Source organism: Salvelinus alpinus, chromosome 7 (genome assembly GCF_045679555.1).
Source record: "Salvelinus alpinus chromosome 7, SLU_Salpinus.1, whole genome shotgun sequence".
Lineage (NCBI taxonomy): Eukaryota > Metazoa > Chordata > Actinopteri > Salmoniformes > Salmonidae > Salvelinus > Salvelinus alpinus.
The window spans coordinates 21268566-21294390 of NC_092092.1; the positions used below are offsets into that span (position 1 = coordinate 21268566).

Genomic DNA, 25825 nt, shown 5'->3' on the forward strand with positions numbered 1-25825 from the left:
CGAGAGAGAGGGGGGAGTTTGAGAAGAGGAAGGAAGAGGAGGTGGAGCGTGTGAAGTTGGAAATGAAGGAGAAGCTGAAGATGGAGGTAGAGAGGTTGAAGCTTATGAAGGTAAGGATGGAGGAAAAGTGGAAGACCAAGATGGAGAGAGTGATGGAGTTGATTGTGGAAGAGAAGATAAATGAGAGAAATGAGTTTGACTGTAAGAGAGAGGATGTGGATGAAGTCCGAGAGGAGTTGGAAGGAGTGATGGAGAAGATGAAAGAAAAGGAGGAGATGTTTAAGAAGGAGGTGGAGAAGATGAAGCTGGAGAAGGAGAAGGCGGTGAAGGAAGTGAGGAGGGAAATGGAGGAGAAGAGAGAAAAGGAGGTTAAGCAAATAAAGGTGGAGGTGGAAGAGAAATGGAAGAAAGAGATGAAAAGCGTGAGAGAGTGGATTGAGAGAGTGGAGGAGACCTTCTGTAATTGTCCTACTGCATACGATACAGGTGCCTCTATTGCCACAGCTACTAATCAGTAGAATTAGCTCCAATGTATGTAGCCAGAGCCACTATTAAGTTGCGATTGAATGGACTCCAGCCACTATTAAATTGAGATTGAATGGACTCCAGGTACCATGCTCTTGTGGATGAACTAAACCTTTTTTTTCACTTTCAGATTCACAGATGGGACATCTACAGTGATTACATCTCTGACCTCATCAAAAAGGAATAGGATGGAGGGAGGAACACACATACACGCACACGCACACACACACAACACTACAATTTTTCTACAATTACTTCTTTAAAAACATCACATTTCAAATAAAGGCAAGCAAAGGCAAAGTGGTTGTCCTAGGTGTAATACGACCTCAGATTTAGGGGTTATTATAAAGTAAGAAAGTTGTACTAAACTCATAAGGAATTTTTTATTGTCTTCTAGAAATCTATGGGATTACATAATTAATTGAAATGAAAATGTAACAGCAGGAACTCTTACAGACTGGGCCAAGAGCATGATTTTTTTTTTTTTACCTCTACTACTACTGTACTAATACTACTACTACTACTGTACTACTACTGATGCTACTACTACTACTGTACTACTACTACTGCTGTACTGCTATCGTATTACTATTGTACTACTACTACTGCTACTACCACTACTGCTGCTACTGCTACTGTACTACTACTACTACTACCACTACTACTACTTCTGTACTACTACTACTGTACTACTACTACTACTACTTTACTAATACTACTACTACTTCTGTACTACTACTACTGTACTACTACTACTACTACTTTACTAATACTACTACTACTACTACTACTTCTGTACTACTAATACTACTACTTTACTAATACTAATACTACTACTACTACTACTACTACTACCACTACTACTACTACTACTACTACTACTGTACTACTACTACTGTACTACTACTACTACTACTACTACTACTACTACTACTACTACTACTACTACTACTACTACTGTACTATTACTACTACTGCTACTACTACTACTGTACTACTACTACTGCTGCTACTACTACTACTGTACTGCTACTACTACTACTGTACTACTACTACTGCTACTACTACTACTACTGTACTTCTACTGCTGGTACTACTACTATTGTACTACTACTACTGCTTCTTCTACTACTACTGTACTACTACTACTGCTTGTTCTACTACTACTGTACTACTACTACTACTGTACTACTACTACTGCTGCTACTACTACTGTACTACCACTGCTACTACTGCTCCTACTACTACTACTGTACTACTACTACTACTGCTGTACTGCTATCGTATTAATATTGTACTACTACTACGGCTACTACCACTAGTGTACTACTACTACTACTACTACTACTACTACTACTACCACTACTGCTGCTACTACTACTGTACTACTACTGCTGTAATACTACTACTACTAATGCACTGCTACTAATGTACTACAACTAATACTGCACTGCTATCGTATTACTACTGTACTCCTACTATTGTACTACTACTGCTGCTTCTAATACTACTGTACTACAACTACTGCTACTACTACCACTGTACTACTACTACTGCTACTACCACTACTACTGTACTAGTACCACTACTGTAATACTACTACTACTACTGCTACTGCTACTACTACTACTACTACTACTACTGTACTACTACTGGGCTACAGGTACCACTACTGCAGTCACTACTTCTACTGTTGTTATCAGACTAAAGGCTACTATCTCACTACTGTATTACAGTCACTACTTCTACTACTACACTGGCTGAAGCAAGTCGCACATTTTTTCTTCAGGGAAAGTACCCTTTCTAGTTTATTTTATTAACGTAACCAATACAATAGTAAACATAAAATGTTGGAATGGTGACTGACTAAAGAGAAGAAGAACAACAATACTAGAGCTGCACATGATTTTCTTTGTCTAGTTCAATAGAAATGTTGGAATAGTCACAAATTGAAAACTAATTGCAAATTAAGATAAATCAAGCAGAGCTGAACTACCTTTATTTGACATGTATTTTGACCCAGGTGGTTAGTGAAATAATTAGGGCTGTCAGTGTTAATCAGTTAACTCCATTTCCCTTTTTGTAATATTAGTGCACCCTTTTTTATGTGATTAATGGCATTGTCTGAAAGTGTTCAAAATACACTGAAAACATCCTAAGTACATCTACAGTACACAGCTAAGAACAACAATGCAATGTCAAAAGAAGTTGGCATTGAGGTTAAACAAAGTGTGCTTTATCAATTTACCAGATTTTTTGGGACAAAATCAAACATCAAAATTGTTGCAATACTTTTTGCATAAAAAATCTTAAATTACAGCTCAATTTTATCAAATTCTGAATTTATTGTGATTAATTGTGATTCATCACAGCAAATCCTGCAATTAACTCGATAAAAATGGTATCGTTTGACAGCCCTAGAAGAATAAATAAAAACTGACACTACTGTTAAAGTTCATCATATAGTGTGTGTGTGTGTGTGTGTGTGTGTGTGTGTGTGTGTGTGTGTGTGTGTGTGTGTGTGTGTGTGTGTGTGTGTGTGTGTGTGTGTGTGTGTGTGTGTGTGTGTGTGTGTGTGTGTGTGTGTGTGTGTGTGTGTGTGTGTGTGTGTGTGTGACATAGGCTTGTGCGTGTGCAATGCATGTACTCATTGGTGTAGGTGTTTACCTGCTCAGGTGAATCTCCGGGGCAGTAGGGGGTAGCAGGATAAACAGGTGGATGAACTGAGCTGAAAGTAAGGTCAGAGGTCAGAAGAATGAAGAAGATTAACGGGAAAATTCACATGACCCTGCTCATCCTTCTATGACCTTTGACCCTGTCAGAAGCAGCTGACTCGCACCTGTCTTTGCATGCCTCTAACTGGGGGAGTCAAGACAGATTGAAATAGGCCAAACCTTACACAATCACTATATATTTGTATGACTTTTAGTCGTTTTTAATGGTTAATTAACAATATACACCCTGACACCCTGCGTGTCTGTGCGTGTGTGTGATTGGGGGCTGGGTGGAGCTTGGAGACTAGGGGGTAAGAGAGACAGGGGCGAGGGTGGAAGTTGATGTTCCTGGTCCTGGGGGAAGAGCAACAAAAGCGGATCAGTATTAGTAACAGGAAACGCCTGCAGCGCAAACTGGAACCTTGTACCTCCTTATCTAGGGGGCAAGTGAGTCTCTCTGTATCGCTTTCCCATACATACTTGATCCGTCTGATAAGATCCTGTTGGTGTCTTAAAGATCTCAGCTTACCAAAAAATCCCCAAGAAACAGCCAAGAGGCAGGGAGGCCCCAGAGACAGGCCTCACAATGGCACCAGTGACAGTTGATGACAGTGATCGTGATAATTATGAGATTATTAATAGCATTTAGCACCATCTGTAATAATTTATGTGGTGAATCACTCATGGCATTGTTGTGAGACTAGGTCAGAATGAGGTGATCTTAACACACTGACATGGAGGGGAATGGTTGCTGTTGTGCCAAGTATGTGCATTATTGTGAACGGTCGTGCATATTTCTGTTTGTATGTGATACTTCAGCATTCTGGAGTGTCAAGTGTATAACACAGGAGGTTGGTGACACCTTAATTGGGGAGGACGGGCTCGTGGTAATGGCTGGAGCGGAATAAGTGGAATGGTACCAAATACATCAAACATGTTTGATGCCATTCAATTTGCTCAGCTCCAGCCATTATTATGAGCTGTTCTCCCCTCAGCAGCCTCAAACTGGTGTATGATGTGTGTATTGAGTTACAGTAGGTTACACTCTGTGGGAACCTGTGGTCCCTGGACAGTAGTGTGATGGCTGAGATTGGAGAGGACATAATGAGAACAGGGCAGAGCCACACACACACACACACACATACACATCCATCACTCTGTCACTCCAGATGTCAGGTTACTTAGAGAAAGTGACCAGCCGAGGCAACTGTTGGAGTTTTAAGTCAAAGTCATTTTCCGTTGTAAGGATCAATACAGGGCGTGTCGTCAGGCAGGTCACCCGTGATACAAGTCGGTATTCGACGTCCAATCTCTATCTGAGGATGTCAGGAGATGACCTGGAAACCAGCCACTAGGGGCAACAGTGAGCACTGTTACCATCAACTTGTTGGTGCAGTAATTAACTCTTCTGATATTAGTCTCACAATCACGGGGACAGGAAGGGACTCCAGCCGACAGATGGACAGACAGACCGAAAGACAGATTGGAAGACAGATGTAAAGCCCTGATTTTGTTGCACGCCATGCCAGCTCTCTCTCTCAACTGCTTCCCCTTTTTTCCTGTGTTCTGGAGGGTTTTAGGTTGTAGTGTTTTTTTCTATCTTCCTGAAAAGGTAAGACGATCCATCTCCTTTTTTTCCCGGAGAACAATGCCAGAAGGCCGGTGCTGCTGGCACAGACTGCAGAGTGTTCAGAGAGTTCACGGCTGGAACGCTCCACTGTGAATCACACTGCTGCTAAACTCTGACGATCATCTCTCCTGATTCCTATGAGAAATCGAGAGATTAAAACATTGTGGACCGGGAGGTAGGTCTCCTCTATTCCACGGTCACAGTCAATTCAGAGACGTTGAAGCCAGTCAAGGTGTGACCTGTCTCTGGTAATGTCGACTACCTTGAAGCCCACTCTACTCACAGGTCAAAGTATCTATATGGTTATTCAACTTATATTATAGAGACAAGGTTATGTTTTGGAGACAGCCTTTCTAAACCATCACACACAATGATTAAACACTGTATCTGGAGACCCTGTTAAAGGAAATCTGAACAAAAGGGTGAGCTTTTGTTCAGACATTCTCAGTCCTGGTCTTTGAAAGCTATTACTCCAACGTCTGGAGATTACTGCAGAGGTGTCCAATACTTTTGAAAGCCTGTCCTGCCCAAAAGTATAACTACATTACAGCACAGTACACAGTCAGATACCACAGTACAGTCACATGCTTGAGTATTCAGTCCTAGTTCTTTTAGAGTACAGGATTTCATCTCACTTACTGTCCCCCATTAACCTACTTTTACAACTCAATGTAGTCGTCAGATATTTTATTTTATAGAGAGCTCAATTGAAATCCCCATCATAATTCCTAGTTCTCATACGGTTTCCTTTTCATGTGGTTAGTGAGTATGAGGAATGCCCCCTGGGACGGTCTACAGGTACTGTACCACAGACACCCTGTCATGACTCACTACTGCTGGAGCCCCTCGGTCTGGGAAAGCACTCTTAATCAGAAAGTCTGCGTGTCTGTGTCTGTCTGTGTGTGTCTGTGTGTGTGTCTGTCTATCGGTCATTCGGTCATCTGGTCGGCCAGCTGAAGCTGCTTTCTGTCTGATAGTTCGCCAGTCTGTCTGTCTCCCTGCCTGTGTCTGTATGTGCGGGTGTCTTTCTGACTGCCTGGACTCTATACGTGTCTGTGTCTGTCAGTCTGTCTGTGTGTCCTATCTGTAGCGGGTCCATGACAGGGTCAGAGCCAGATGTGGAGGTGAAAGGTGGACTTTTGATCGGCCCTATTGAAACCTTGTTTATGCTTTTTGTGACCAGTAGAGGTGAGGGTGTGAGAAAAATGGGACTGACACAATCTGGACTGAAATCTGTATTTTTTCCCTTTCCCTTTCCTTAGCTCAGTCCCTTTTCTCCCTCCACCCCCACTTCACTGGCCTAGCCACCACAACCATCTACCTCCTCCACTTTCCTCACTGCAATCTGAGACGGGTGTTGGGTCACAAACAGTCGTGTTCAGTGGGGTCAGAGTCATGCTTCTATTTTGAAGCCCAGCTATAAACAATGTGCAGATTGGATTACAGAGAAAATAAATGAACTAACTGCAGAAAATCCATTAGCCATCAATAAACAGTGAACTGCAGCGGAACAGAGCTCCTTTCTCACATTGCCTTGCATGTTCATAGTTGACCTTTGTAGCTGAAGGCAATGAATTATGGGAAGTGCTGTCTGTGCATGTCAAAGATATCACTGAAGGAGCACTAATGTTTTTTGTTTGATAAAGTCGGCTTTTTGGAACGCTAGATCTGCATTATAGCGAGCTTGACATTTAACACGCATCGTTTACTGTGAATGTGATCGTCGCCAACGTCGGTGATAATATTTTTAAAAGCCTGGGCTAGGTATACCTCTTACCTAGACCAGTAAACAACTTTTAAAATGTAACAATCTCAAAAACGGACAACATTTTCACACTCCCTCTCCCTGTTGTACATTTAATACTAACCTTTATTGGCACAAAGCAATATTTTCTATGGGGATGAATGGCTGTGGTTAATGTGCGTAATTGAATTTGGGTGAAGGGGGTTGTAAGCACAGGCAGGCAGCTGCAGCAGGGCCCGCCCGTCCCTCTCTCCCTGGGGAGTCTGAGTCTGTGGTCACCATGCCCACCCAGGATGGGGCCAGGAAGGCCAGGCCTCCTCCATCTGCTCATGGGCTGAGACTTTGGGCCCTGGGTACTGGGTCCTAGATCTGGGTCTGTAGTCTGGGGTGGGATCCTGAGGCTTGCTGGTTGGCAGTGAGGTAGAGCAGGGTGTGGTGTCTGCTTACATCCACCGGGCTGGGCTTCCAGGGCTGAGGGAGGGGAAAGGTGGAGAGGTCTGATCCATCTGATTCCAGAGGTGAAATAGAGACATGTCAGTGTTGTGGATGGGAGCTCTGGGGATTCAACTATGTACCCTATGATCCCAGGTCTGGTTTTGTGTACCATAGATATAAAGCATAGTTTTATCTCTGGTACAAGGTGTTACTTCAATGTCATCCCCAGAAGCTGAGGTGTGCCATGGCTGTTCAGGGACACTTCAGATTTGGTTAGAGCACGCAGTATTGGAGAGAGGAACCTGGGCAGAGCGACAATGGTGGATTTAAAATAGAAAAGCAAAACTTTGAGTTGCTTTATAAAGAATCCTGAGTGCTGTAACTGTACATGCTGGAGGAAACGAAGTTGTCGTGGAGAGCGGTTAGAATTCTCCACAGAAAGAAGAAATGACCAATTCTGCTTTTCCCTTTCTGCTACTTTCTTTCTCAGCGTCAAAAATTCCAGGGTGGAAATTCTGAGCGTAATCCGAAAACATGAAAAGGAAATTACTTTAAATATGAAACCTTGCAAAACCGCCACATATTTCCATAGGTTTCCACACAGCTTACAACAGCTGCTGGTACAGTTCCGCCAGCAGTTGTTACAATTTCAGTCTCTCAGTCTCAGTCAATAGACAAGACAGTAAGAATATCCCATGTTAGATGTACTAACCCATCTCACATGACCAAGCCCAGCCTGCTACAGGGTAAGCCCTGATCTCTATCTCTCTATCTGGAGTACACATGACCGTTCTGTATCTGGGTCATTGTGACAGTAAACCATGAAGATGAAGGGGCAACATGCTCAACTCTACACCTTCAAAGGGGTAGAAGCCAACAGTCCCAACCAGAGCCATGTATTTAGAGAGTTGTGCCAACTTGTTTTTATTGTTAATATTGTCATACTGATTCAGTTACATTATTTAAATATTCCCCATGTCAAAAAGTCTAATCAAATCAAATGTTATCTGTCACATGTTTTTTCATCCCAGTGTTGTCTTGAGTCCCACCACTAAGTGCTACTACATGTAGCCTAGCGTTTTTTTGTGAAAGACATGAACTGCTGACTCACCATGACATGGGTTAAGCTGTTATTCACTGAGGGAACAGCAGCACACCCTATCCAGCCATCCCTGCCCATCAGGCTGGGGGTCGCTATGCTTTGCTCATGTGATATGTGACCGCTTGGTTCCAGAGTCTGGTATTAGCCTTGCATCACCCGACCTGGCATACACTCCATATACTTGATATAACATTTCTGCAGCTCTGGGAATAGCAGGGGCTTCCTTCTAACTGGCATCAGCACGTTATCACCTCTTAATTAGCGTACTTTTGGACTTTAGTGCTATCTGGTTTTAACGTGCAACCCAACACCCAGTCACCCAAACACAATTTTTACACTGTATAAAAATAGAACTGTATAAAAATATACTTCGGCAATCTACGTTCTGAAATTCCATTGGTTCAGATTGGGCCCATATGCGTGAGCTTGACCAATAAGAGGGCCCGTGGAGCATAAGGATCACGTTACCTGTGTGACTGCTGGGTGATTTAAAGAGGCGCAGGTATTTATATCAGCAGTGAAAGTGTCACAGATAGAAGGTCACAGTACTGGGTAAACACTTCAGCCCTCTGTATCACAGAAAAGCCTGCTTGTTTAACCTGTAGGCAGGGTACATGTACACTAACACTAATACACCCACACAGTGCTGAGCACACACATACTGCATGCATGCACAGTCACACACGTGGAAGCATGTATGCAGATACACACATACAAACGTATGAGACACACACAAGCACAAGCACAAGCACGCACACATACATACACACACACACACATAGTCCTGCTGTGGTGTTCACATGGCCAGGGGCCTGTCCATCTCAATGAAACCTCTAGACCAGTGTATGTCAATTGAAATGGAGTGTAACCGAAATCAAACGTGCTCGTTTAGTCCGAGGCGATAAAGTGCATATTTGCTCAGTGCTGTAATATGGTTAATTTCCCCATGAAACTCTCGCCCCAATAAAGAGCTACTCAGAACACAATGGAGGTGCCACATGTCGGACTGGAGCCGAACCAGCGATGACACTGTCCTCTTCCAAGTAGGGAGAGAAATGAAAACCACAGCCAAAGTTACTGTCAGCAGACATAATAAGAGAAGGAGAGACATTCTCAGGGTCGGATTTTGACTCTCTCTGCACCTCCCTTCTATGTCTGTTCTAAATGAAAGCTCAGAGCCAGTTCGGCTGCTATTCAGCTGTGAATAAGATGAAAGGTCTGTATCTGTATGTGTGCTGGTAGCTGACTGACTTGGTGATACGAGACAAAAGAGTTGTTTATTTACCCTCAACAGCTTCACACTACGTCTCCATGGAATCCATTACCCATAACACCACAGGCTAAACAAATATCAACAAATACCAATTTATATGGAATCAGGAAAGCAAACAAACTTGATCTACAAACAGAATATTACTTTTCTGAACACACATCCTGAAGGTTGGTGTCATGGGGGTATATTTTATATGAAAATTCACTTTGACATTTCATGCCTCTAAAACTCTGAACCGCAGTTATATGTGAGCAATCAGCTCCATTTTGGTACAATCTATTTCCAGGGGCTTAAGATTTACTGATGCTGTTGCCTATATTTTTTTACATAAATCCCTCATAAGTTCTCAAGCCTTTACGATTGGACTGTTTCAGATTTCACCCTCCTTCCCCATGCTCCCCTGCACTCCATTGCTCCATGCCTCAGATGGCTCTCATATTTGGCGAGTTGAACGTGTCAACCTGAATTAAGCCAGAGGAGTCGGCTTGGCCAGCGGCTGCCCGCGTGGTGGGACACCTGTGACGGTGGTGTCAGGTGAAGGGGCCACCCTCACTGCAGTAACCGTGGTGCCTATCACTTACATACATGACATTACATATTAGTCATGTAGCAGATGCTCTTACTCAGACTCAGAGAATGGTACAACTAGCGCATTCATTGGAAATAAGTAATACAACCATGTGTTAACTGTCATTGCAAGTAAAACACAAAAATAGCAACTAACTGCAGGATCTTTATGGTCAGTCATCTGTCATCTATATACAGGGGTTGTCTTCTCAGTGTCACAGCATTTGGAGCTTCTGCTGCTGTTCTCTCCACCTTCATAATACTCTCTTTCTAATATCGTCTTGTTCCATCTTCCCTCCCTGGAATTAGGGGAGTGGCGTAGTCAGGGAATGTCAGTCAACACACCCAACCTGTCATAACTCAGTAACCCACAGAATAATACCAGACAGCATCCTGTCTCTCCAGCTAGTCCTGCTACCCCTCCCACTGGAACCAGTAGAGTACAGATGGCCAGTTTGGGTTAGGATGGGCTGGCAGGGGTGGGTAGACTGGTGTGGGCTGGGCTGGTTGTGGTCACTTGCACAACCAGAATCAAGTGAGTAGAGAGGTATCATGGCGTGCGTAGTGTTTGACGCAGAGGCCCAATTTGTGTTCTACTGATGCAATGGTTATGGGTTGAAAGGGAAGACAGTTGAGTAGGAGAGAGAGAGAGAGAGAGAGAGAGAGAGAGAGAGAGAGAGAGAGAGAGAGAGAGAGAGAGAGAGAGAGAGAGAGAGAGAGAGAGAGAGAGAGAGAGAGAGAGAGAGAGAGAGAGAGAGAGAGAGAGAGAGAGAGAGAGAGAGAGAGGAGGACACAGACTCCCTCCCAGAAACCCAAAGGCCTTGCAGACAGTAATGCACAGTGGAGCATGACTATATACAAACTCTCAGAAGACCCCAAGGAAGGGGTCACAGGTCAAGTTGTTATTTCCCCTCCGTGTCTTTAAAAATCTGCAGATGACAATTACGGCGGATTTGATTAACGTAGAGGGCGGTGCAGATATCGGGATATCCAGTTTCACTAACTGTCATTTATATGGCCAGAGGAAGGCAGGGAAGTCCCTTTACTGCTGCAGCCCTTCTACAGCCCAGACTTCAAACAAACCTCCCTGGTTCGAAAGACCAGTATTATAACTGGACCTGGAACAAGGCAGAGAGAACAGAGTGAGAGAAAGAGAGAGAGAGAGGGGACATGGACATTGCTTTAAGTCATTTTTCATTGAGTTTCACTTTCGGTCCCTTTGGTAAAAAGAGGGAGTGGGTTCTCCATCTGATTCCATGATGGCTCAGCCCCGTAGAGCACATACAACCTCTCTCTCCAGTCCACATCAGCTACCTACTTCCTCTCAATCTGGCCTGGTGCCCCTTCATTAAAGAGAGCTGTCAATTTGTGTTTCTCCCCCTTAGTCCTCTGTTACCCGTACCAGGCTGCACATGACAAAGGCTGTCTGTAGTCGTCCCTCCCGGTCACGATTCGATTGGGCCCAGTTGTTTTTACAAGCGCACTGTGTAAACCCACTGGTTTATTGAGACAGCCACCCCTCTTCTCTTTCCTCCCCCCCTCTTTGTCAATGGCCGGTACGGATGAGTAGCCAGCACCTATAAATAGCCTTCTTCATTAAATCAGTTGTTCTTTTAATTTCAACTTAAATCAAGAATGATTTATGTGGGGCAGCTGGTTCTAATAGAGAAAGAGAGCTCCTTGTCTCAAGTAAAAGCAACATTATTTTCAGCCACTAGGCTTGTGTCATTTGGGGGTCCTTGGTGTTATCAACCTCTCCAGAAAACATCCGCACCCTACCCTGATGCATTCAGAGATTTATTTTTCTTTCAATTAAATAAATGGTTTGGTAATTAAATTCCTGCACCGGATTTGAGTCTAATGGCCAATGCTGACAAGTGTTAATGTATTGGGAGAGGGGTTTGAGACGAAACACGCTGTCCTCGCCTCGTTAGGCTCCCCCCACACACACACACCCCAACCCCCAGCCACTCCCTCTTAAGTCCCCCTTGAATCTGCAAGCAATTTTGCCTGTGATGGCAATCACCCTCCTCTGCCAGTGAGACGTTTTCATTAATCTGCTAACCTAATGCACAGCGCTCACTCAGCAACACCAAGACACATTTCTGACACATTTTTTTCCCTCGCCGAGACAAAAATTCTTGAAGTGAGCCGTTGTTTGAAAGCGTTTTGTGGTCTCTGGCAGTGGTGGCTGATGGAAATTTGCTGAGTTGGAGCCATGAAAAGTTGCAGCTGTCTCACTAGAGCCTGGCCACAACTGGAAGTCTCAGACCTTGGCTTCTGGTCAAACGCAGCCAGAACCGGAGTCCTTTTTCCCCCACTCTACCTACCTACCTACCTACCTACCTACCTACCTACCTACCTACCTACCTACCTACCTACCTACCTACCTACCTACCTACCTACCTACCTCTCTCTCTCTCTCTCTCTCTCCTTCCTTCTCTCTCTCTATCCTTCCTCCCTCCTACTTCCCTCTCTCTTTATCTTTCTCTCTCAGTCAACCCCCTTTCTCCCTCTCTCTCTCTATCTCCCTCACCCTCTCTCTCTGCTTTGTGAAAGTTGAGAATAGGTGTTGCGTCTGCTAAATGACTAAAATGTAAAACAAAAAAATAGAATAATCCTATTACCTTATCCCCAGGTCTTCATTTCCATGTGTTGGGTTAGGAGATTGTGTCCCTCCCTGATTTGGTAGAAATCAAATAAAGCGCTTCAGGCTGTGTTTACAGGACCTCCTGAGCTGCCGGCCCAAACACACACACATTTCTACCCAGAACACACTCGGTCTGCAGTCTGCACTCTGCAGAGGCACTGGAGAGGACACGAGTGGAGAGTCATTTGTCAAGAAATTTGTGTGTGTGTGCAAATGTGTATGTGTTTGTGTGTGTGTCTGTGTGCATGGGTGCGGACATGTGTTTGCACATGTGTGTGTGTGTCTGACTTCCTCTATGAGTGAGGCAGCCACTTGTCCACTGGAGGGATCTGACTAATGTAATCCTCTCCAAGCTGCAGGACTACTGCTACATACCTCTCTAATAGCAGGTTGAATATCAACAAGACAGTCATTTAGCACGTTCCCAACATCTGCTTTCTGTCCTTCCTGAAAGTGTCTAGGCCTCATTTCCACACCCAGGCTCACTCCTACACTCTCATACTGACATGTGCATGGACATACTCACTCATACACTAACCCCAGGCCAGAGAGCCCCAACAAACATACACTATATGCATTCACAATATACAGTCCATTTACAAACATGGTCACCCATACTTAAACATAAACAAAGACATCCGTCTCCATCTTGGCAGGAAGCCTACGGTGTATTGCACCTAAAATGACAGTGTGTTAAAATAAGCTTTATTGTGTAATTTCTCATAGAGTCTCGAGCATTTGACAAAAGCTAAACAGTCAGGTTTGCTTTATATCCTGCATGAAAAAAAGGTTATTGCTTGTTAAAAACTTGTTGTACATGTTGTGCCTGCAGCTTCACACAATCTAGTCTAAATAATAATTGTGCTAATTCAAACTCTTTGTTATTTAATATGTAATGTTTTGACTAACTCTACAAGAGTCTACATTCGATCCCTTGTATCTCTGCTCTTCATTGCCCTGGTCTGCCCTCTATGCCCTCTCCAGAATGACCTTAGGTGAAACTGTAGTCTAAGGTCGACTCGCCCCACTCAACCCGCAGGTCGTTTGATTGACACATTCCCCCCAGCCCAGAGGATGGGTGGCTGATTGAGGCCTGGCATGCCATTCTCCACTGCTGCTCCTCTATGATTGGCTCTCATCACCAGGACATCTGAAAGACCATGCTGTCCCTCTTCTACGCTGATTTTCCAGCCTCTCTCCACTTTCCCCTCGCACGGCTCTCACAGCAGCAGCCACCGGCTCCCCGAACAGCCGAATGGAACCAATTTAGACCCCTCCAGCAAGGTGGTTTTGATGACATTTGAAATGCTCACAACGTAAACTTGGCATATAAACACCCTAGGTCAAGAGAAGTTTAGAAATGCTGTTTGTAAACACTAGAAAAAGGCTCCTTTTGACAGATGGGTTGTCAAGTATTTCAAATATCATTTAATTTGTCATTCAGTGTCCAGATATTATATGAGTATGTACCTGCAAAAATATATTGGGCATGGAAAAGAAAATTCAGGCCGTACACCTTAATAACTTCTCATTAGTGAGCTCAGTAAATATGGTGGGCAAATCAAGGTGACTGTGGTCAGCACCTTTAGAGAAACACAAATACACACTGCTTTAAGGACTAATGTCAATGCTAATATCAAGCACAGAGGAAAACCCAAATGTCTGCAGCGACCAGAAAATAAACACAAAGACGATAGGAAAAATATACTGTGTGTTACATCTTTTATGTTCCTGCCAAGAGGGACAGGCCGGTCATTCAGTTCACCAGGGATGTTGTGGCAGGAAAATAACAAACACGCAATAAATACTGGGATTGACATCATATGTCTGGTTTACCGTACGTATGACATGGAATTTCCAGCTTTCTAAATTGTCAATCTATTTGTTTTAGTTTGTGTACTAAATAGGTCATTAAGTGTTCATTCAACTCCACTAATGATCAGACAGTAGTGTTGCATTATTTCTATGATGGTCCTGCTCTCCAACAGGGGACACTAAAAGAGAACTGGTATGTCTAACACAGCTTGACCTTTGCCCCTCTTACAGAACATAATGTTTGGTTTGGGCTGAAGGATGTACAGAGAGAACGAGAAATCCTCTCTGTATTTTTGTTCCAACCTTGAGTTTTCAGAGATGACAGGTTGGTTCTTTGCAGGCATCGGCGCAGTAAACGTCTCTCTTTGCAGCTCAGGCTTCTTAATTGATCCTCCATTAGAGCTTTATAGAGACCATGTCCATCTTGATTGCCTTTTATGTTTGCCATTTAAAAATATCAAAGTCTTTCTTTAACTCCTTATCATGCTGCTGAGTTTTTATGTTCTCCTCAAACTGGGAGCGCCGCTCAGCCTCTTTACTGTATAATGGAGAGGATTCAGTTACATGGCCTCTGCATTTATGTGTCAGGCTGGCACCATTTTACTACCGGAAAATAGAGAAAAAATGAGAGAAATGTGGAGAACGAGAGAGAGAGAGAGAGAGATAATGATAGCGACAGAGACAACCAGAGAGAGAGAGAGAACGAGAGAGAGAGAGAAAGAAAGGATGACAAAGAAAAAAGTGTAAGGTGGTGAGAAAGATATTACAGCCTACAAGTGGTACTTGTTTATTTTCCTAATAATTATATTAGTTGAACGCCAGAGCTCATTCTAGTGTAACTCCATCCCTAATGAACCAATAAACAAACAAACACTCTAAAACCTATCCGTACTTATTAATACAAATAATTTCACAGTTAACCACATGCAGACACCTGTGGTGTACTGAGCCTTCAAGTACCCCTAGAACAGAGACACATTAAACAGCAGCGTCGTCATAGCATGACATTTGGAGCTAGATAGGCCTACCGGTCTTAAATCAAAGCACTAATAACGTAAGTATATTTTGAAACCAGACTATCACAACTCTGTGTAATCTAACATTAGATCCCTGTGCACAATATAGGCCAAATGTTTTCTAACACCAGATCATACGATAAGACTATACTTCAGTATTCTAGCACTGACCGGGATACTCTATACTCAGATATTAGGTTCAAGACACAGACACACAATAATCCATATGGCCGAAACTCTATACTCCAGTATTTGGTTTCTGAGAGAAACTCACTACCCCTCTACATTAAATCACTTTTACTTACACCGTACTATGCAGGCAAGTACTTAGACACACTACCAGGCCAAGACTGAGACTGAGACAAGCTGCTTCATGCTTTTGATGTAAGATATACTGTAGATGTCTAACTGATGACCAGCGGAGACCAGACATTGAATATGTTTCCCCTAATTAGAAAATATGTGATATATATGTGTGATTATCAATGATGAATTTCATTTCAATGTTAGAAACAAATACTGTATCACTGGAGGTAGTAATAGTTCTTCTTTAATATCCCCTGCTATATATTTCTGACATTTAAATCATCACATTGACATTTTTGAAAGCACACTTTTATTAGATTTTGACCTCCAAACAAACATTAACTTGTGTTAAAAAGCAACATCATATCATTGAAACCGACTAGATTGAATTAAAATGTCTGCCATTACTTGCAGAGGTTGGAAATAGTCTGCGAGACAGAGTACATGTAACTTTGTGCCTATATTCAGACATGCATTACACCACCCATTTGATATGCATAACACCACCCATTTGATATGCATAACACTACCCATTTGATATGCATAACACTACCCATTTGATATGCATAACACCACCCATTTGATATGCATAACACTTCCCATTTGACATGCATTACCCCACCCATTTGATATGCATAACACCACCCATTTGATATGCATAACACTACCCATTTGATATGCATAACACTACCTATTTGATATGCATAAAACCACCCATTTGATATGCATAACACTACCTATTTGACATGAGTAACACCACCCATTTGAGATGCATAACACTACCCATTTGACATGCATAACACCACCCATTTGATATGCATAACACTACCTATTTGACATGCACAACACTACCCATTTGATATGCATAACACTACCTATTTGATATGCATAAAACCACCCATTTGATATGCATAACACTACCTATTTGACATGAGTAACACCACCCATTTGAGATGCATAACACTACCCATTTGATATGCATAACACTACCTATTTGATATGCATAAAACCACCCATTTGATATGCATAACACCACCCATTTGATATGCATAACACCACCCATTTGATATGCATAACACTACCCATTTGATATGCATAACACTACCTATTTGATATGCATAACACCACCCATTTGATATGCATAACACTACCTATTTGACATGAGTAACACCACCCATTTGAGATGCATAACACTACCCATTTGACATGCATAACACCACCCATTTGATATGCATAACACTACCTATTTGACATGCACAACACTACCCATTTGATATGCATAACACTACCCATTTGACATGCATAACACCACCCATTTGATATGCATAACACTACCCATTTGAGATGCATAACACCACCCATTTGATATGCATAACACCACCCATTTGATATGCATAACACCACCCATTTGATATGCATAACACTTCCCATTTGACATGCATAACACCACCCATTTGATATGCATAACACCATCCATTTGATATGCATAACACTACCCATTTGATATGCATAACACTACCTATTTGATATGCATAACACCACCCATTTGATATGCATAACACTACCTATTTGATATGCATAACACCACCCATTTGATATGCATAACACTTCCCATTTGACATGTATAACACCACCTATTTGACATGCACAACACCACCCATTTGACATGCATAACACCACCCATTTGATATGCATAACACTACCCATTCGACATGCACAACACTACCCATTTGATATGCATAACACTACCCATTTGATATGCATAACACCACCCATTTGAGATGCATAACACCACCCATTTGAGATGCATAACACTACCCATTTGACATGCATAACACCACCCATTTGATGTGCATAACACTACCTATTTGACATGCACAACACTACCCATTTGATATGCATAACACTACCCATTTGATATGCATAACACCATCATTTGATATGCATAACACCATCATTTGATATGCATAACACCATAATTTGATATGCATAACACCACCCATTTGACATGCATAACATCACCCATTTGATATGCATAACACCACCCATTTGACATGCATAACATCACCCATTTGATATGCATAACACCACCCATTTGACATGCATAACATCACCCATTTGATATGCATAACACCACCCATTTGACATGCATAACATCACCCATTTGACATGTATAACACCACCCATTTGACATGCATAACACCACCCATTTGACATGCATAACACCACCCATTTGACATGCATAACACTACCCATTTGACATGCATAACACCACCCATTTGACATGCATAACACCACCCATTTGACATGCATAACACTACCCATTTGACATGTATAACACCACCCATTTGACATGCATAACACCACCCATTTGACATGCATAACACTACCCATTTGACATGTATAACACCACCCATTTGACATGCATAACACCACCCATTTGACATGCATAACACTACCCATTTGACATGTATAACACCACCCATTTGACATGCATAACACCACCCATTTGACATGCATAACACCACCCATTTGACATGCATAACACCACCCATTTGACATGCATAACACCACCCATTTGTAATAGGTCTCAGTATGCGTGTGAGTGTTGACATGTATGGGCACATGAGCTGGAGAAATTCAGTGGCCTGCAAGTTTGAGTGTTTCCAGTGTAATTAATGAGTGTGGCCTGTCTTCTTGTTTCCAGTAAGCCCTGCTATGTTCCCTACTAACAATCCTCCGTCCTCCAACCATGCACCTGTGGAAGCTGGCAGGCCTGTCCCAGACCTACACCCAGTCCTGGGCCCAGACCCCCAGGCCCCGGGACACCCAGAGCAGCACACCACCCTGGACCACCGGCATGCAGTGAAACAACTGGAGCCAGTACTGGAGAGGAGAGAGCAGCCCACTGTTCAGTACATGTAGATGAGTCGTGTTGCTTCCTTCTCTTCTGGCTCATCTAACCCTGGTTAGTTTTCTTCTTCCTCAAATTCATGTTATTGTTGCAGAAAATATCTAAATTAATGTTATAGATTTTTCCCCAATTTTTGGGGAAATAAAAAATGTTATATACTATATGAAATTATACATTATTAAATATTGTGATTAAATAGTAAATGTACAATAAATAAATTAAATTATATATTTCATTGAGTGGGTATAGCTTTCAAAGATATTATTTTATGTAAGGGTAAGATGAAAAAGTTTTCAGGAGGTCAGGTCAGATTAAAATCAGGTAATTCAAAAAGAGCAAAAGCTATGTAACACTACCCAGCTCCCGGCTTTCCTTTCTAATTTGACTTCAAATGCTGCAAGCAAACTTCACAACCAAACCTAAGTGAATAATTCAGTGAAACACCTTAAGTCTCTTTCAAACAAATTCACAAAATCAAAGTGGTACTTACAAATAATTATGCTGGTGTTTTTAAATCAGAATAAGTAGGAAAACAACAATTAACAGAGAAAGTTTTTTCCCCCATTTGCCGGTGCGCTCTGATAGGAGGGGAAGTATCTGTTTACCTAGTGATTAGGACAATTTTACTGTCGTAGAGCAGTAAATTCAAACCATTCAGCCTGCTAGATTGCCCTAGACAACATCAGGCACTCACTCCTTGTGAACACGTATAGACCCTTGTCTAGTTTTTTTCTCTTCATTTTTCCTTCAAACTTAAATAAACTTTCGCATATAATTACACAGAATTCTGTATATTTTTGTGTCCATTTCCTTGAAACAAAAAACGATTCTAAGAAGTGAGCATGTTATGGTAAACAAACCTATGACACACATAAGGTATGGCTCAGATAGAAAGACCTGAAAGGCTGTCTTATTTATTCAAAGAAAATTTGCAAAAGTAAGAAGGTAAAAGAAACCTTATCCACTCTGTCGTTACTATGTTGGAGAGAGGTTCACAGTTCTGACTTGCCACGTCGTCAAAACATTATCAAAGTAAATATTATGAGTTTGAAAAGTTCCTCTTATGCAAAAAGTGATATTGTGGTTATGTCTGACTGTCTCACTCTCCACTCAGAGGTGGAATATTCAATTATGAGCATAATCCAGAGTCCAAAACAGAGGACTGGGTGATTTTACTATGGTGTTGAATGCATTTATCTCTGCAACAGAAAAACCTCTCTTCTACTGTTTTTGCCAGTTAGTCAATGCCTCGACATTTCAGAGTGACGCTTTGGCTCTATGCCATAAAGGCCCTGAAACACGCTACACAAGAACACATACGTGTGTGTGCGTTTGCGTGTGTGTGTGTACCTTGAGTTCTGGACAGTGTCCCCGTTGCCAGAGAGGGATGTAAGCAATTACCAATTCTCAAAACACTACTTTACCGTAGTTAAACATATTACACGCCTCTCACCGGCACCCTTGTCCATTCCCCTCTCAATCCAGCTTGTGAAATATGGACACTCACACAGCACAAGTTATTTTACTACAATCACAACCTGCCTGCAATTAACCAATCATCATCATCATCATAGTCATCATCATCATACACATGCAAAACACATGCTGCACAAGAGTGCTGCACACCTAGGCCTAATTAACACCATACAATGTTAGTTTGTTTTATTTTCATGTCATTTTTCTTTAAAAGTTTGTGTTTGAAGCTCACCAAATATGCAGGCAATCATACTGTACGTTATGCAGTTGGGAAAGATTTGTTTTGACATTATATGGATATGGATGGAATGGGAAAATTAAGCTATGGATACAATTATTGTCTTAAACCTTACGGTAAACAAAAATCTGTAGAACCTCTCTGTTAATGTGTGTCTTTACTGAAAAGGTATTACATGGTAGTTCTGGGCCTATAGTTACCTATATTTCTAGGCCTATAGTTACCTATAGTTCTAGGCCTATAGTTACCTATAGTTCTGGGTCTACAGCTACCAATAGTTCTGGGCCTATAGTTACCAATAGTTCTGGGCCTATAGTTACCTATAGTTCTGGGCCTATAGTTACCTATAGTTCTGGGCCTACAGCTACCTATAGTTCTGGGCCTACAGCTACCTATAATTCTGGGCCTATAATTACCTATAGTTCTGGGCCTACAGCTATCTATAGTTCTGGGCCTACAGCTACCTATAGTTCTGGGCCTATAGTTACCTATAGTTCTGGGCCTATAGTTACCTATAGTTCTGGGCCTACAGCTACCTATAGTTCTGGGCCTACAGTTACTTATAGTTCTGGGCCTATAGTTACCTATAGTTCTGGGTCTATAGTTACTTATAGTTCTGGGCCTATAGTTACCTATAGTTCTGGGCCTTTAGGTACCTATAGTTCTGGGCCTACAGCTACCTATAGTTCTGGGCCTACAGCTACCTATAGTTCTGGGAAAAATGGCGCCGGAGGAGATGGCCGTTTTACAGTCTCCTAACCAATTGTGCTATTATGTGGGGGTTTTTGCGATCTTTGTAAATGATTTTGTACATAATGTTTCTGCAACCGTATCTTACGGCAGAAAAGAGCTTCTGGATATCAGGACAGCGATCACTCACCTCGGATTAGACAAAGATTTTGCACGAAATCTAAGGAAGTCTCTAGATTTTGCTCGCCTGAAGTAGAGTATATTGTGATAAATTGCAGGCCACTACTTGCCTAGAGAGTTCTCAGCTATACTTTTTGTAGCTGTTAATTTACCACCACAATCAGATGCGGGCACTAAGACCGCACTCAGTCAGCTGTATAAGGAAATAAACAAACAGGAAACCACTCACCCAGAGGCGGCGCTCTTAGTGGCCGGAGACTTTAATGCAGGGAAACTTAAATCAGTTCTACCAAATCTCTATCAACATGTTAAATGTGCAACCAGAGGGGAGGGGGAAAAATTCTAGATCACCCGTACTCCACACACAGAGACGCGTACAAAGCTCTCCCTCGCCCTCCATTTGGTAAATCCGACCACAACTCTATCCTCCTGATTCCTGCTTACAAGCAAAAATTAAAGCAGGAAGCACCAATGACTCGGTCAATAAAAAAATGGTCAGATGAAGCAGATGCTAAACTACAGGACTGTTTTGCTATCACAGACTGGAACATGTTCCGGGATTCTTCTGATGACATTGAGGAATACACCACATCAGTCACTGGCTTTATCAATAAGTGCATTGAGGACGTTGTCCCCACAGTGACCGTACGTACATACCCCAACTAGAAGACATGGATTACAGGCAGCATCCGCACTGAGCTAAAGGCTAAAGCTGCCGCTTTCAAGGTGCGGGACTCTAACCTGGAAGCTTACAAGAAATCCCGCTATGCCCTGCAACGAACCATCAAACAGGCAAAGCGTCAATACAGGGCTAAGATTGAATCATACTACACCGGCTCCGACGCTCGTCGGATGTTGCAGGGCTTGCAAATTATTACAGACTTCAAAGGGAAGCACAGCCGTGAGCTGCCCAGTGACACGAGCCTACCAGACGAGCTAAAAAGTTCCTCTTAAAAAGTTCCAGACATCCCAATTATTTGCATAAGGAAGCGACGCAGAGGAAGTAGAGCCGGATGCCTTGTCTGGATCCGCAGAAGGCGAGTAGAAAAGCTGTCGTTAGCGTCAATATTACTCGCCAACATGCAATCACTGGACAATAAACTAGACGAGGTACGATCACGAATATCCTACCAACGGGACATCAAAAACTGTAATATCCTATGTTTCACGGAATCGTGGCTGAATGACGACATGAATATTCAGCTAGCGGGATACACGCTGCACCGGCAAGATAGAACAGCACACTCCGGTAAGACGAGGGGGGCAGTCTGTGCATATTTGTAAACAACAGCTGGTGCACGAAATCTAAGGAAGTCTCTAGATTTTGCTCGCCTGAAGTAGAGTATATTGTGATAAATTGCAGGCCACTACTTGCCTAGAGAGTTCTCAGCTATACTTTTTGTGGCTGTTTATTTACCACCACAATCAGATGCGGGCACTAAGACCGCACTCAGTCAGCTGTATAAGGAAATAAACAAACAGGAAACCACTCACCCAGAGGCGGCGCTCCTAGTGGCCGGAGGACGTTGTCCCCACAGTGACTGTACGTACATACCCCAACCAGAAGCCATGGATTACAGGCAACATTCGTACTGAGCTAAAGGGTAGAGCTGCCGCTTTCAAGGTGCGGGACTCTAACGCGGAAGCTTACAAGAAATTCTGCTATGCCCTGCGACGAACCATCAAACAGGCAAAGCGTCAATACAGGGCTAAGATTGAATCATACTACACCGGCTACGACTCTCGTCGGATGTGGCAGGGCTTGCAAATTATTACAGACTTCAAAGGGAAGCACAGCCGCGAGCTGCCCAGTGACACGAGCCTACCAGACGAGCTAAATCACTTCTATGCTCGCTTCGAGGCAAGCAACACTGAGGCATGCATGAGAGCATCAGCTGTTCTGGACGACTGTGTGATCACACTCTCCGTAGCCGACGTGAGTAAGACGTTTAAACAGGTCAACATACACAAGGCTGCGGGGCCAGACGGATTACCAGGACGTGTGCTCCGGGCATGTGCTGACCAACTGGCAGGTGTCTTCACTGACATTTTCAACATGTCCCTGATTGAGTCTGTAATACCAACATGCTTCAAGCAGACCACCATAGTCCCTGTGCCCAAGACCACAAAGGCAACCTGCCTAAATGACTACAGACCCGTAGCACTCACGCCTGTAGCCATGAAGTGCTTTGAAAGGCTGGTAATGGCTCACATCAACACCATTATCCCAGAAACCCTAGACCCACTCCAATTTGCATACCGCCCAAACAGATCCACAGATGATGCAATCTCTATTGCACTCCACACTGCCCTTTCCCACCTGGACAAAAGGAACACCTATGTGAGAATGCTATTAATTGACTACAGCTCAGCGTTCAACACCATAGTACCCTCAAAGCTCATCACTAAGCTAAGGAACCTGGGACTAAACACCTCCCTCTGCAACTGGATCCTGGACTTCCTGACGGGTCGCCACCAGGTGGTGAGGGTAGGTAGCAACACATCTGCTACACTGATCCTCAACACTGGAGCTCCCTAGGGGTGCGTGCTCAGTCCCCTCCTGTACTTCCTGTTCACCCACGACTGCATGGCCAGGCACGAGTCCAACACCATCATTAAGTTTGCAGACGACACAACAGTGGTAGGCCTGATCACCGACAACGACGAGACAGCCTATAGGGAGGAGGTCAGAGACCTGGCCGGGTGGTGCCAGAATAACAAGCTATCCCTCAACGTAACCAAGACTAAGGAGATGATTGTGGACTACAGGAAAAGGAGCACCGAGCACGTCCCCATTCTCATCGACAGGGCTGTAGTGGAGCAGGTTGAGACCTTCAAATTCCTTGGTGTCCACATCAACAACAAACTAGAATGGTCCAAACACACCAAGACAGTCGTGAAGAGGGCACGACAAAGCCTATTCCCCCTCAGGAAACTAAAAAGATTTGGCATGGGTCCTGAGATCCTCAAAAGGTTCTACAGCTGCAACATCGAGAGTATCCTGACCGGTTGCATCATTGCCTGGTACGGCAATTGCTCGGCCTCTGACCGCAAGGCACTTCAGAGGGTAGTGCGTACGGCCCAATACATCACTGGGGCAAAGCTGCCTGCCATCCAGGACCTCTACACCAGGCGGTGTCAAAGGAAGGCCCTAAAAATTGTCAAAGACCCCAGCCACCCCAGTCATAGACTGTTCTCTCTACTACCGCATGGCAAGCGGTACCGGAGTGCCAAGTCTAGGACAAAAAGGCTTCTCAACAGTTTTTACCCCCAAGCCATAAGACTTCTGAACAGGTAACCAATGGTTACCCGGACTATTTACATTGTGTGCCCCTCCCAACCCTTCTTTTACACTGCTGCTACTCTCTGTTTATCTTATATGCATAGTCACTTTAACCATACATCCATGTACATGTTACCTCATTAAGCCTGACTAACCAGTGCTCCCGCACATTGGCTAACTGGGCTATCTGCATTGTGTCCCACCTCCCGCCAACCCCTCCTTTTACGCTACTGCTACTCTCTGTTCATCATATATGCATAGTCACTTTAACCATACCTACATGTACATACTACCTCAATAAGCCTGACTAACCGGTGTCTGTATATAGCCTTGCTACTCTTATTTTCAAATGTATTTTTACTGTTGTTTTATTTCTTTACTTACCTACACACACACACACACACACACACACACACACACACACACACACACACACACACACACACACACACACACACACACACACACACATACCTTTTTTTTGCACTATTGGTTAGAGCCTGTAAGTAAGCATTTCACTGTAAGGTCTACACCTGTTGTATTCGGCGCACGTGACAAATAAACTTTGATTTGATTTGATTTAGTTACCAATTGTTCTGGGCCTATAGTTACCTATAGTTCTGGGCCTATAGTTACGTATAGTTCTGGGCCTACAGCTACCAATTGTTCTGGGCCTATAGGTACCTATAGTTCTGGGCCTATAGTTACCTATAGTTCTGGGCCTATAGTTACCTATAGTTCTGGGCCTACAGTTACCTATAGTTCTGGGCCTACAGCTACCTATTGTTTTGGGCCTACAGCTACCTATAGTTCTGGGCCTATAGTTACCTATAGTTCTGGGCCTACAGTTACCTATAGTTCTGGGCCTACAGCTACCTATAGTTCTGGGCCTACACCTACCTATAGTTCTGGGCCTACAGCTACCTATAGTTCTGGGCCTACAGCTACCTATAGTTCTGGGCCTACAGCTACCTATAGTTCTGGGCTTATAGTTACCTATAGTTCTGGGCCTACAGCTACCTATAGTTCTGGGCCTACAGCTACCTATTGTTTTGGGCCTAAAAAAGTTAGTGTTAGTCAAGGGTGTCCTCAGACTGTGCTCTGTTGAAAGGAATGTTAGACAGTGGTGAGCAATAATAACCTTATTTGTGCCTCACAGCCTCTCTCTCTCTGTCCAAACAATATTTTAAAAAAAGATCAGAAAGAGACTGAAAAGATAGAAAAAGCCATATATAAAAGACTAAGAGGAGATAGAACACAGAAAACA

General features: G+C 43.2%; 1 long non-coding RNA gene across 1 annotated transcript in view; it reads right to left on the reverse strand.

Annotated features, from left to right (window-relative positions):
- Positions 1–12774, reverse strand: part of LOC139580565 (uncharacterized) — a 92675-nt gene extending 79901 nt beyond the window's left edge. Inside the window, exons 1-2 of the long non-coding RNA XR_011676064.1 lie at positions 12618–12774; positions 3193–3253 (exon numbers count right to left, since the gene is read on the reverse strand). This is a non-coding gene — a long non-coding RNA (uncharacterized lncRNA). The remainder of the gene's footprint in view (positions 1–3192; positions 3254–12617) is intronic.
- Positions 12775–25825: the final 13051 nt, after the last annotated feature.